The 14,691-nt window shown below is 39.0% G+C and overlaps 1 pseudogene; it reads right to left on the bottom strand.

Annotated features, from left to right (window-relative positions):
* Nucleotides 1-11,222: 11,222 nt before the first annotated feature.
* Nucleotides 11,223-11,615, bottom strand: LOC136167393 (proteolipid protein 2 pseudogene; annotated as a pseudogene).
* Between the last annotated feature and the right edge of the window lie 3,076 nt (nucleotides 11,616-14,691).

Raw genomic sequence — 14,691 nt, 5'->3', positions numbered from 1 at the left:
CAAAGTAGTTTATATGTACACGTTTTTCTAGATCTGTGACGTGAATCAGGAAGAATATGTTACTTTACTCAGGAGTGCTCTTGAGATTAGGCAAGGTTTTCTTTTCTTTCTACAGAACATTCAAGCTTGGGAGTCAGTGTAGTTTGACATGTTTATATCTACTAGGTATACAGCAGTAGATGTACATGTTTACATCCTTTAAGTGAACAGTAGTAGTAACATGGTTACATCCTAGGCAGCCTAAGTGCTGCCTAGGCAAGTTGAGGATTCGGCATCTATCAAGATTTCTGCAAGGCAACGTGTAGAGCCAGCCATGAGCGCAGGGCGCCCTTAAGGGCTTCTCCTGACTCACCCTGGAATGCTTTTCTCTAACATCTGTTTTTTATTTCTTAGAAGTTGCTATTCCATTCAACTGCAAAAATACTTGCACTGACCCTGGAAACAGAATGGAGAAATAGAAGGAAACAGATTTCTGTAAAACAGCTACTTCCCTGCTCTATGTTATTGCCATCTTGGGTACCCTTCTGTTACCACACTCACAAGCTGCAGCATGTAAATGTCTGATGTTGCAAGTTCATTCCAAAGGTGGGTTCCACAATAGTTTGTGTTTATGGAACCCCTGAGATGGTGTATACATGACCCTAGTGAGAGAGGAAAGGCCAGATCAAGGAGATAATAACAGATACGCATGGTTGGTCACAAACTCTTTCATTTTTTCCAAGAGCCTCCTGTCCACATTTCCCTAGTCCCACCCAGTAGCCCTCCATTGAGTCCCAGTTATGAACTTCCTGGCCCACTGCTTTTTAGGTACTTATATTCTTCCTCTTAAGGGCCCGTAATTGGTGAATTGCCTTTTTTGGCAGTGACAGGCTCTTCACTCAACATCTACTTCCCTTTTTTTTTTTTTTTTTTCATAACAACTTTTATCACTCATCTCTGTCTCAACTTTAAGACTTCCATGCCAAGCCTGGCAGTCTGTGATGACCTAGAGGGGTGGGATGGGAGGAGGAAGGGAGGCTCAAGAGGGTGGGGATATATTTATATATTTATAATTATGACTTGTACATGTTGCTGTATAGCAGAAACAAACACAACGTTGTAAAGCAATTATCCTCCAATTAATTTTTTTAAAAGACTTCCATGCCAAACATGTAGAAACAGAAAACTGTCTGTTTCTGAGATTTCACCATTTTCCCCCTCCCTTTCATTCAAAGCCCAGTTGAAACGTAACATCTCTAAAATCCCTGTAACTTGAAGAGAGCCACTGATTCCTCATGTTTACCCATCAACATGTAAATATTACACTATATACTCTACCAAAGAATACTCAAACTACCGCACAATTACACTCATTACTTTACACACTAGTAAAGTAATGCTCAAAATTCTCCAAGCCAGGCTTCAGCAATACATGAACCGTGAACTTCCAGATGTTCAAGCTGGTTTTAGAAAAGGCAGAGGAATCAGAGATCAAATTGCCAAAATCCACTGGATCATCGAAAAAGAAAGAGAGTTCCAGAAAAACATCTATTTCTGCTTTATTGACTACGCCAAAACCTTTGACTGTGTGGATCACAGTAAACTGTGGAAAATTCTGACAGAGATGGGAATACCAGACCACCTGACCTGCCTCTTGAGAAACCTGTATGCAGGTCAGGAAGCAACAGTTAGAACTGGACATGGAACAACAGATTGGTTCCAAATAGAAAAAGGAGTACGTCAAGGCTGTATATTGTCACCCTGCTTATTTAACTTCCATGCAGAGTACATCATGAGAAACGCTGGGCTGGAAGAAGCACAAGCTGGAACCAAGATTGCTGGGAGAAATATCAATAACCTCAGATATGCAGATGACACCACCCTTATGGCAGAAAGTGAAGAGGAACTAAAAAACCTCTTGATGAAAGTGAAAGAAGAGAGTGAAAAAATTGGCTTAAAGCTCAACACTCAGAAAACTAGGGTCATGGCATCTGGTCCCATCACTTCATGGGAAATAGATGGAGAGACAGTGGAAACAGTGTCAGACTTCATATATTTTGGCTCCAAAATTACTGCAGATGGTGACTGCAGCCATGAAATTAAAAGACGCTTACTCCTTGGAAGGAAAGTTATGACCAACCTAGATAGCATATTAAAAAGCAGAGACATTACTTTGCCAACAAAGGTCCGTCTAGTCAAGGCTATGGTTTTTCCAGTGGTCAGGTATGGATGTGAGAGTTGCTCTGTGAGGAAAGCTGAGCACCAAAAAATTGATGCTTTTGAACTATGGTATTGGAGAAGACTCTTGAGAGTCCCTTGGACTGCAAGGAGATCCAACCAGTCTATCCTAAAGGAAATCAGTCCTGGGTATTCATTGGAAGGACTGATGTTGAAGCTGAAACTCCAATACTTTGGCCACCTCATGGGAAGAGTTGACTCACTGGAAAAGACCCTGATGCTGGGAGGGATTGGGGGCAGGAGGAGAAGGGGAACGACAGAGGATGAGATGGCTGGATGCCATCACCCTCGATGGGCATGAGTTTGAGTAAACTCCGGGAATTGGTGATGGACAGGGAAGCCTAGCGTGCTGCGATTCATGGGGTCGCAAAGAGTCAGACACGACTGAGCGACTGAACTGAACTGATTCTTTCTTGGGGCTTCCCCAATGGCTCAGCAGTAAAGAATCTACCTGCAATGCAGGAGGCACAAGAGACTCTGGTTTGATCCCTGGGGCAGGAAGATCCCCTGTAGAAGGAAATGGCAACCCACTCTAATATTCTTGCCTGGAAAAGTCCGTTGACTGAGAAGGAGCCTGGCAGGGCTACAGTCCATGGGGTAGTAAAGATCTGTGCTGCCTGCATATTCTTTCCTAATAACCATGACCGTTTATAAACTTTGCTTTTTATTTGCAGGCAGTGTTAGTGCACTGCTAGTTGAATTAATACATATGCTCTTGTTTATGTGTTCTTGCCGTTACTGCTTCATGCGTTCCCTAGGGCATATGCTAGGCCTTTAAAAGCAATACTCATGGTTTTTTTTTTTTCTTATAAAAATAGTACATGATTATTTTTAAGATTTTGGGAAATATGGAAAAGTAAAAGAACAAAATTCACCCATATTCCCACCGCTTAACTATAATCACTATTGATAATTTTGCAGTTTTTTTGTAATTATTTAGTTCCCTGCAGAGGTTTGTTTGTTTTATATGCTGTATGTACAGTTCTTATATACTGGTTATTTTTCAGTTTACATAATGACTTGTATAAGCATATTTACCTTAAATATGTTTTAGTACCTGCATAATATTCCAGTCCAGAAATTTATTATAGCTTATTTAACCATTACTATAAATAGTGCTACGACTGAGCGACTGAACTGAACTGATAAATAGTGCTACTGTAAAGATTTTTTGTGCATAGGTTTTCATTAAGTTTTTTGGTGCATAAAGTTATTTTCTTTCCCTTCTTTTTTTGGATTATTTTCCCTTAAAAAAAATTTTTTTTAATTTTATATTATAAAATTTTTCCTTAATTGAAACTTATTTCCTTCAAAATGATTCTCAGAAGTGGGCCAAGTATTTTAAACACTTTTGATGTATTTTGCCAAATTGTTTTTCAAATAGTGATGCAAGTTTATACTCCGGCTACTTATATTTTATTTATTTATTTATTTTTTAATATTTACCAAAAAATAAACAAAATATTTACTGTTTATTTATTTGGCTGCACAGGTCTTAGCTGCAGCAACTCTGTTACTGTATGCAAGATCTTTAGTCGTGGCATGTGTAATCTAGTTCCCTGGGCCCCCTGCATTTCTAACAGAGCCTTAGCCGCTCAATCACTAGGGAAGTCCCTGGCTACAGACATTTATGACCCTTTTAATATCTCCTCGCTGGCGCTGAATGTGTCATTATTAACATCTTAGCTCATTGTTGTATTAATTTGCATATCTTTGATTACTACAAGGTTGAATATTTTGCCATTTGTTGTTAATTAGTTGTTTTTCTTTTTCTATGAATTAATTTATGATTTGTGCCTATTCATCAGTTGGGCCTTGGGATTTTTCTTACTGATTTATATGAGGGCCTTGGGATTTTTCTTACTGATTTATATGAGTATAAATATGAATGTATGTATGTATCTGTATATATGTAGGTATGCATATATATGTATGTCTTAAGGATACTAAGTTTTGTCTTAAAATTGAAAATTTTTACCAATTTTTTATTTCTTTAAACATTTTGAAGGTATTTTAGTCAATTAAAATACATACTTTCAAAAATTCTGTCAATGACTTTTTAAAAGGAATTTGTTTTACTAGTTTTATGCCTAGAAACTCCTCCCACCTTCCAAAAGTTTGATATATATATATATATATATATCTATTCTTTTTTGTCTCCTTTCCCCTTCCTTGCTATAGCTTGCTTTCTACATAGTTTTAAAATTCCAACTGAAATTCATTTTAATATACTGAATAAGTTGAGAATCTATTTGTATCTTTTCAAATTGCTGAACAGTTCTATCAACATTGTTTATTAAGTTAACTTTCCTTATTGATTAGGTTACTCTCATTGTCATACATTAATTATAATATCTATATTTATTCTTGAATTATTGTAATTCATTGCAGATATATTAATTCTACAAGCATAATAATATAATAGTAGTTAATGTGATTATTTTAATAACCCAGAAAAGTTATTCCTTCTTTGTTACTTTTCTTTTAAAATATTTTCCCAAACTATTTTAACCAGTTATTCTTCCATATGATTTTAAGAATATTTCTTCATGTACCTCCTCACTCTGTATTGCATTCCATTACTATTTTAACTGAAAATATTTTATGACTTAATTTGGAAGGAATACTTTATGATATTCCATCTTCCAGTTCAAAAATCAGTAAACTCTATTTATTCAAAAATTGTAAAAATGTTTCTTGACAAAATTTTATAGATTTTATCACCTAGGCAACACATATTTCTCATTGGGATTATTTCTGGGATTCTAAAATGTTGGTTGCTGTCTTGAATAGGACCTATGTTCTGATTATTTCATGATTATTGGTATAAAGGAGCAGTGTTGAATTTGATATATGTAGTGGCCTTTTACCAAGCCATTTTGCTGAACTACTATTGGGTCTATAAAATCTTTCAATGTCCTCCAAAGAGGGGACATAACAAACTGTGACAAATCACTAATTCTGAGATATATCTCAGTTTTGGAGAGGTTAAAATGTGGAAAGTGGCAAGCCATAGATTTGATAAAATATAGATTTCTAAATGATGATGATTGGGTTTCTTTCTCACCAGTAATCATATCTTATATCTATTTCAGGTCTCCATGTCTTGACCAGAGCAAGAGGGGCAAATGACAGGCAGTCCTGTCCTTCACCAGTTTTCCAGAGAAATAATTCATCTATAAGCCTGATGTTAACTTTCGATTAAAATACATACTCTTCATCATTTTAGGACAATATCTTTCCACTCACTGGATATCAGTCAAATACCAATTTCATATCTTCTATACTGTGCTTTTATTTACTTATCATTTTTCTTAAAGTGTGTCACGTTTTAAATGTAAATTTTAAAGTAAATTAACTTAAATTAAGTGGAAAACTTTCCATCATTATAGAAGTTGGAAAAAGAAAAGCAAAAAAACAACAAGAAGATGGAAAAACAGAATCACTTTCCATAAACCGGAGGTAACCATAAAATTTTTTAAAAAGCACAAAACAGTGTTATATTCTGTTTACTTACTGTTACTTGCTTAAGGCTCCAAGCCTAATGCTAGCTCCTACTTATTAAAAGAAAAAAGGATATTAGCAAGTATTGAAGAAACATGCAAAATTGAAACTTTCTCCTGGAAGTAATTAGATTACAAAGAGAATTGCAATAATGTTCTCAGCATAGTTAAAACCTTGTCTGAATCTCACCTAAAATCTCTTAACAACTGTCATATTATAACACACAGAAGTGTTAATTCTATTTATTGTATTGTACATTGTATCCCTAGTATTTACCTTATAACTGGAAATTTGTACATTTTGACTGATTTCATCCACTTCTTTCTCCCATCACCTGCCTTATTTTTGGTAACCACCATTTGATCTCTTTTTCTGTGTTGGTTGGTTGGTTTTTTAATATAATTGATCTACAAACATTATGTTAATCTCCATTACAGAACATAATGATTCAATATTTCTATTCATTCAATCACCGTGATAAATCTAGTTGCAATATGACACTATACAAAGATATTCCATAGTTACTGACTGTATTCTCCACACTGTCCATTTCAAACCCCTAACTCATTTAAAACTTTAAATAATTAAAAAAATGAAGAATACTTAAGTGAGGTTTAGCACATCTTTAAGAGTGTCTGTTGTCTTCACAACATGGCTAGACACAATTTTTTGGGTTCATAAATCTTTGCCCTAAAAATTCTTCAGATTTACTCCACTATCATCTTTAGACCTAATGCTACTGAGGAAAAGAAAAAGACCAATCTGTGTTTTGTTACTTTATAGTCAACATTTTCTTGCTTAACTCTTGCAGGATTCTTTGCATATTTCTGAAATTCAAAAACTTCACTGGGATAATCCCAGGGGTGGATCTCTTATCATAATTTTTTTTCTGGAAGAGGGAACTTTTTAAAAGACTAAGTTTCTTCACCTCACTGAAATTTTCTTATTAATTTATTGCATATGCTTCATTTATCTCATCTTTTGGAATGTCTATTATCAGTACTTAGGGTCTCATCTTTGTCTTCCTATCTCTTTCTCTTCTTTTATTCTACATTCTGAGAAAGCTTCTGAAGTTTGTCTTCTGAGACATTGATTTGATTTGCTGCACTGAGATGTCTGCTACATATGACCTTCAGAATGGATTTTATTTGAGTTACTGCATTTAAAAAATTTATTTTCCTTAAAGACTTTCTTTTTCCTTTTGCCCTCAATATGTTTTCATTTCAATTTAGCCTGCTCTCTCTTTTTAATACCCTATTTGTATTTCATAGACATCGGTTTGAAAAAAAAGGTATAACTTAGATCTAGTAAAATGCACAAATCTTAAGGGTACAGCTCAGTGGAATTTAAAACATGTACACACCTGTGTGAACACCACCAGATCAATTACTTAAAACACTTTCAACATTCCCAAAGTCCCTCATCCCCCTTCCCATAATTAGCTCACCATAAATAGCTCATTAATATAAATTAATCTATATTGTGATTCTTATCACCATAGATTAGTTCTACGAGTCTTAGAACTTCATAGAAATGAAATCATATACTATGTACTTTCTTGACTTTTTAGATAGATTAGGGGAACATTTTTTAATTGAAGTAAATACATATAACCTAAAATTTACCACTTTCATCATGTGTAAGTGTTCAGAAAAGTGGTATTAACTGTACTCACATTGCAGTAGAACCATCACCACCCATCTTCAGTTTGGGAAGATGGGATGTGATTTCTAAAACCTGGGCCCCCCAAGTTGGCAGTGCAGACTCTTAGTCACTGGATGACCAAGGAAGTCCCTCTCTTCTGTAATATTCTGTGATTTGATATCCATAGGACTCATTCTAGTTTTTTCTTTTTTCTGCTTAGCAAGCATTTCTTTTGTGTAGTTCTTTCGAAATGAAGTGGAATTACTTCCTGATTCTCTGTTAGAAAGAGGATGTTTAACCTCGAGAATTTAACTATATTTATTCTTCCTTAAGGACAAATTTACCCCTGCCCTCAACTTTCACTGTTTCTCTACCTGAAATTCTTTTTTCTCCCATAACTTGTCAATTACATTTTCCCCTAATTTTTCTTCCCAGTTTTATGAGACAACTGACACACAGCACTCTAAAAGATTAAGGTATTACTGCACCTGAAATTCTTTATCTTGGAGAAGACTACCTATCCCAAGGTCTCAAGCCTCTTCATCCTAAGCCTTAGTGTGTTCTGGGGATTGTAGAAACTGAATTGAATAAGAGGGGCCGTGAATGACAGGAAGGACACTCTGACCATTCCGACCTGTTTCCACACAGTTAAGGCCGTGGGTGTCTAGATTTCTCATTAGTGAACCACTGTGTTCCCAAACGGTGGGCAGTGAGTGAAGGGAAACAAGGGGATTCACAACTGTGCTTTCCAGATTCAAAACATGTTGTTATGGAGAATTCCCTGGCAGTCCAGTGGTTAGGACTTCACTCTTTCACTACCGAGGATGAAGGTTCAGTCTCTGATCAGGGAACTAAGATCCTGCAAGCCTCATGGTGGCCCCCCCCCCAAAAAAAAAAAAAAAAATTGTGGTATGCCTCAGGTATCAATTCTGTTTCTTAGTTTGACACTAATGAAAATTTAATACTAGAAATACTTCCAGCAATCTCATTCATGATTGACTTTTATTCTTTATTTCAGGAGTGATTATGCATTTTCATCATTTCATATGATTACATGAATATTTAGGCATCCCAGTGGCACTAGTGGTAAAGTACCTACCTGATCTCTGGGTTGGGAAGATTCCCTGGTGGAGGGCATGGCAACCCACTCCTGCATTCTTGCCTGGAAAACCCCATGGACAGAGGGGCCTGGTGAGCTATGGTCCACAGGGTCACAAAGAGTTGGACACCACTGAAGTGACTTGGCATGCACTTCTTACCTAGAAATCTCAGCTGTTTTACAAGCATCAGAGAAGAACTGGAAAGCACCATACAGATGCTACTGCTGGACTGATCATGATCAAGACAGGCTCTCAACTGTAGGCAAGTGGCTCTCTATTTTGTTTTCAACCAGTGCAAATCTCAGTTGTTATGACATCTTACAACACGATCCAATAAGAACAACAGATAATAGTAGGCTGCTATAATTGAAGCCAATAGTAGTACCAGGACACCTACCCTCTCCCCACTGCTTTGGCTGAGAAAGGGCTCCATGGAATGCCTAAAGCTCTGAGCAGCATAATTTCTAAATCACTACCCTAAACATCACTAGGGGCCTCCCTAGTGACTCAGACAGAAAAGAAGTTGCCTGAATGCAGGGGATCTGGGTTCAATCCTTGGGTCAGGAAGATCTCCTGGAGAAGGGAATGGCTACTCCACTCTAGTAATTTTGCCTGGAGAATTCTATGGGCCTAGCAGCTGGACGGTCACAGCTACAGTCCCTGGGGTCCCAAAAAGTTGGACATGACTGAGCAACTAACACACACACGACATCACTACAGGATGTTTGTACAAACTACCCACTAAAGAAGAATATGAGAAAGGGCATCAAGAGGTCTTTCCATAACTGGAATGCTTGAACTCTGACGTGGTGTTTTATTTTCAAGAATTCACTTGATTGGTGTTGTCTATACTTAGTACTCTAATCCCCTTCCTACTCCAGCTACTGAGGGAACTCCATTGGACCGTGTGATCACCAAGACCCTACTCTTCCTTATGTTCATTTTACACATCTTTACAAACATCCTTAAAATTTGTTTTCTTCTAATATCAGGATGTGACTTCCAGTTCTGACCATGTTAAAACTGTATTGACTATGGCTCGTCTCTCCTGCTGATTACCATGAAAACTCTGGACAAAACACACAAAAATAATTAGCCAAGGACTCTTAAAAGTAAATGAAATCAGGCGGATTGCAGAGTGGAGTCAAAACTTGAAGGAGCAATGCATTTGAAAATGAGTTTTCCATCTTTTCCACTCTCTTCTCCTGTGACTTTGCCCTAAGTGCAGAACTGTTCAGCAGTATTGATAGTTACTCTAAAACTCTTGCCTTTTTGCACAAAAGGACTGGGAAGGAGGCCTCTCTGGGGCAGAGAGTGTAGGAGAAATCCTGAAGAGAAGTGAGCTGGAGAAGAGGATGTCTCCAAATTGTATCAGAAACTAGACAAGACTCTGGCTTACCCTTGTGCTGTATATGCACACATAGGCAGTCATGTCCGACCCTCTGCGGCCCCATGGACTGTAGCCCATCAGGCTCCTCTGTCCAAGGGGATTCTCCAGGCAAGAATACTGGAGTGGGTAGCCATTCCCTTCTCCAGGGGATCTTCCCAAACCAGGGATCAAACCCGGGTCTCTGACATTGCAGGCAGATTCTTTTTTAATTTTTAATTTATTTTTAATTGAAGGATAATTATAATATTGTGTTCATTTCTGCCATACATGAACGTGGATCAGCCATAGGTATACACGTGTCCCCTCCCTTCTGAGCTTTCCTCCCACCTCCCACAACACCCCAACCCTCTGGGCTGTTCCAGAGCCCTGGCTTGAGCTCCCTGAGTCGTAGGGCAAATTCTCACCAGCTATTTTACAAATGCTAGTGTATATGTTTCCATTCTACTCTCTCCATTCATTCCACACTCTCCTTCCTAACCATCCCCCATGTTCAGAAGTCTGTTCTCTATGTGGCAGGCAGGTTCTTTATCATCTGAGCCACCAGGGAAGCTGCATATGCATGGGACAGGCATAAAGCAGCAAAAGCTTTGGGGCTTGAATTAAGATTTAAACCACCAACCAGATCTCGGACTAACCTCTTAGAGATAGATGTGGTTGAAGGAGCATCAGCAAGGTCAGGAAACTGAACTGAGATCAGAACCACTGCCCACAGAAAGTGCATTTTTGGTTGTTATTCTAACTATCTGTTATTTGTTTATTCCTACATAGAACCACATTCCCCAGCCCCCACCACCACCCCTCCCCACACACGTATTGAGGAAGTTATTTGGAGTGAGCCACAGCCTGGGGCCTGGAATATGAAACCTGAGGCACTCTTCTCCCTCCCTGTGGCTCAGTTATCTCAGACTCTTTGCAACCCTGTTGCCTGCACCCCACCAGTCTCCTCTGTCCATGGGATTCTCCAGGCAAGAATACTGGAGTGGGTTGTCATTTCCTCCTCCAGGGGGTCTTCCCCATCCAGGGATTGAACCTGTGTCTCCTGAATAGGCAGGCAGATTCTTTACCACTGAGCCACCAGGGAAGCCCCATGTTGTGCTTGAGGTATAGACCAGACAGAATTGGCATCTCCTTTTGGATACTGTATGAGGAAAGGGGACCAAGACACACCCAGGAGGGCTGGTGGGCAGGCTGGGAAGATAAATTCTCTAAATAGTGGCACTTGCACCTCAATACTGGAAGGGCTCGGGGTTGGCTGAGAGTGTTGTGGGGTGGGAAAGTAGTTAATTTATTTGCAGATTACAGGGAGAAATGAAGGCAGCTCATGAACACTGGGTAACAGCGGGGTCAGTAGGTGTTGCTGTGTGTCTTTATTGTCGCATTGGGCAAGTAATAGAGGCATCATAGCCAAAAAGGGCCGCGGCGATTAGGCCCAGTATCCCGGCAACGATTCTGGAGCGATATCCTCTCTCAACAAGTACAATAATGGAGGTGATCAGGTAGATGATGGCCGCTATGAGAGATCGGAAGAAATCAGTCCAAGGCCAGTGAATGAATTGTATCCTGGTGTGCAGGTCACATGTGTAGATTATAAAGAAGATGATCGCTAGGATCAGTTCAATCAGCGACAGAGAGATATAGCCTGATGTTGAGGCACCGTAGAGGGTCAGAATCACAAGGCACAATATAATCTCAACAAACAGAAGCATTCCCTTTTGGGTGCACAAGAAGTTAGTGCAGCTGTTGCGCTGAAAATCTGCCATGGCACGGCTGGAGTCCCTGGGGGCAGGGAGAGTCTGCTTGCAGGTTCAAGGCTGGTGCACACCCAGCTGTCTTGCCAGCCGTCTAGAGAGTGATTTTCAAAACTTGTAGGCCGAAGCTAACTGGTTCAGTCACCTGCTAAAATAGTAATAGAGATAATAATAATGAATAACATCCTTTAGAGAATTTTAACAGGATTCATATCCACACAATTCAATAGTCAAAGAATCCAGAATATAATCCAAAATTACTTGGTAAGCAAAGGACCAGGAAAGCATGACTAATTTTCAAGAGAAAAGACAATCACCAGATGCCAACCCCAAGAAGACACATATGTTGAAATAATGAAGGAGACTTTAAAGCAGATACTATAATAAATTTCATGCATGTGTGTGCTTAGTCAGGTTCTACTCTGTGATTCCATGGATTGTAGCCCACCAGGCTCCCCTGTCCGTGGAATTTTCCAGGCAAGAATACTGAAGTCGGTTGCCATTTTCTCTACCAGGGGATCTTCCTGATCCAGGGATTGAACCTGCATCTCTTGCTGTCTCCTACATTGACAGGCAGATTTCTTACCACTGAGACTTCACGAGGTAAAGGTAAACACATATGAGATAAAATTAATGGAATGCTAGGAGGTCTTAGCAAAGAAAGTAAATTACAAAAAAGGACAAAATTATATTAAAACATACATTCTCTGATATTTAAAATTACTAATGAACTGAAAAACAGAAAGAAGATGACAAGTCAATGAACTTGAAGACAGATTAACAGAAATTCTCCAATCTGAAGAACGAAGAGAAGCTTAGAAAAACTGAATATGAGGAGGGACTATATCACAAGTCTAACATTTGTAATAGAGTCCTATAAAGAAATTGGTTCAGAAAAATATATTTCAGGAAACAATGGCTGAAAACTCCAAATTGGTGAGAGACATTAACTTTCAGATTCAAGAATTTCATAGGACATAAAACAGAATAAACTCAAAGAAAACGACAACCCAGACACATTATAATCAAACTATTGTTAACTAAATGTCATGAGAAACACTGGGCTGGATGAAGAACAAGCTGGAATCAAGATTGCTGAGAGAAATATCAATAACCTCAGATATGCAGATGACACCACACTTGTGGCAGAAAGCGAAGAAGAACTAAAAGGCCTCTTGATGAAAGTTAAAGAGAAGAGTGAAAAAGTTGGCTTAAAACTCAACATTCAGAAAATGATCATGGCATCTAGTCCCATCACTTCATGGCAAATATATGGGGAAACAGTGGCAGACTTTATTTGGGGGGGGGGGGGGAGCTCCAAAATCACTGCAGATGGTAACTGCAGCCGTGAATTAAAAGACACTTGCTCCTTGGAAGAAAAGTTACGACCAACCTAAACAGCATATTAAAAAGCAGAGACAGTACTTTGCCAACAAAGGTCTGTCTAGTCAAGGCTATGGTTTTTCCAGTAGTCATGTATGGATGTGAGAGTTGGACTATAAAGAAAGCTGAGTGTCAAAGAATTGATGCTTTTGAACTGTGGTGTTGGAGAAGACTCTTGAGAGTCCCTTGGACTGCAAGGAGATCCAACCAGTCCATCCTAAAGGAGATCAGTCCTGAGTGTTCATTGGAAAGACTGATGTTGAAGTTGAAAGTCCAATAATTTGGTCACCTGATGCGAGGAGCTGACTCATTGGAAAAAACCCTGATGCTGGGAAAGATTGAAGGCAGGAGGAGAAGGGGACGCAGAGGAGGAGATGGTTGGATGGCATCACTGACTCAAGGGACATGAGTTTGAGCAAGCTCTGGGAGCTGGCGATGGACAGGGAGACCTGGCATGCTGCAGTTCATGGGGTCGCAAAGAGTCAGACACAACTGAGTGACTGAACTGAACTGAATTGAAATATAAAAAAAGTGTTAAAAGCAGCTACGGAAAAATGACACATCATATACACATCATATTAAGCCCCCTACATTCGAACCTTGAAGTTGCGAACATTCGAAGATGCAAATATACATTTGCATGTCCAGTTGCATAAGTTGGTTCATGTGTCTGGTATATATTGTCACATGTGTGTAACCTCTACAAGTGGTTGTGCTTTTGTGTACTGTACTGTACAGAGTCCAGTAACACAGTATCTTTATTTCAGCTGAGCACCGACAAATTGATGCTTTTGAACTGTGGTGTTGGAAAAGACTCTTGCGAGTCCCTTGGATTGCAAGGAGATCCAACCAGTCAATTTTAAAGTAAGTCAATCCTGAATATTCATTGGAGGGACTGATGCTGAGGCTGAAGCTTCAATACTTTACCCACCTGATGAGAAGAACCAACTCATTGGAAAAGACCCTGATGCTGGGTAAGATTGAAGGCAGGAGGAAAAGGGGACAACAGAGGATGAGATGGTTGGATGGCATCACTGACTCAACAGACATGAGTTTGAGCAAGCTCTGGGAGATGATAAGGACATGGAAGCCTGGCATGCTACAGTCTATGGGGTCGCAAAGAGTTGGGTACAACTGAGCGACTGAACAACAAGGTTGGTCATAGCTTTCCTTCCAAAGAACAAGTGTCTTTTAATTTCATGGCTGCAGTCACCGTCCACAGTAATTTTGGAGCCCAAGAAAATAAAATCTGTCACTGCTTTCACTTTTTCACATGTCTAAATCTAATTTTTCTGGTAACTACAGTAGTTTATATGTTTCTAAAAACAGAACTATTTGGCTTATGGAATAAGTTGAGAGCTATGTAGTGACTGAAACATATGTCCTCCAAAAACAAGATAATCTCACATTAGCAAAAGAGTAAAATTTTAGAAAGGATCCTGTGATGGTAGTAGAAACAGTAGACTGAATGAAATTTGAAGTCCTATATGAAAACTTGCTTGTGCTTTTTCCTTACATTTTAGGACCTCTAGCCCGTTTCCTGGCCCTGTGTTCTCCAAAACTAATGTTCTCGTAAACACCAGGGGGACTGAGCATCAGAGTGATCCCTAATGCCAGAGTACACACTCCCACTCCCTAAATGCCAACCTAAATTCCAGAGGGAGCCAAGATCGACTTGATCTCTATTTCTGGGTCTTAGAATAGT

The sequence above is a fragment of the Muntiacus reevesi genome, chromosome 4 (assembly GCF_963930625.1).
Source record: "Muntiacus reevesi chromosome 4, mMunRee1.1, whole genome shotgun sequence".
NCBI lineage: Eukaryota > Metazoa > Chordata > Mammalia > Artiodactyla > Cervidae > Muntiacus > Muntiacus reevesi.
The sequence above is the reverse complement of the archived record's forward strand: the minus strand, read 5'-3'. Positions and strand labels throughout refer to the sequence as shown.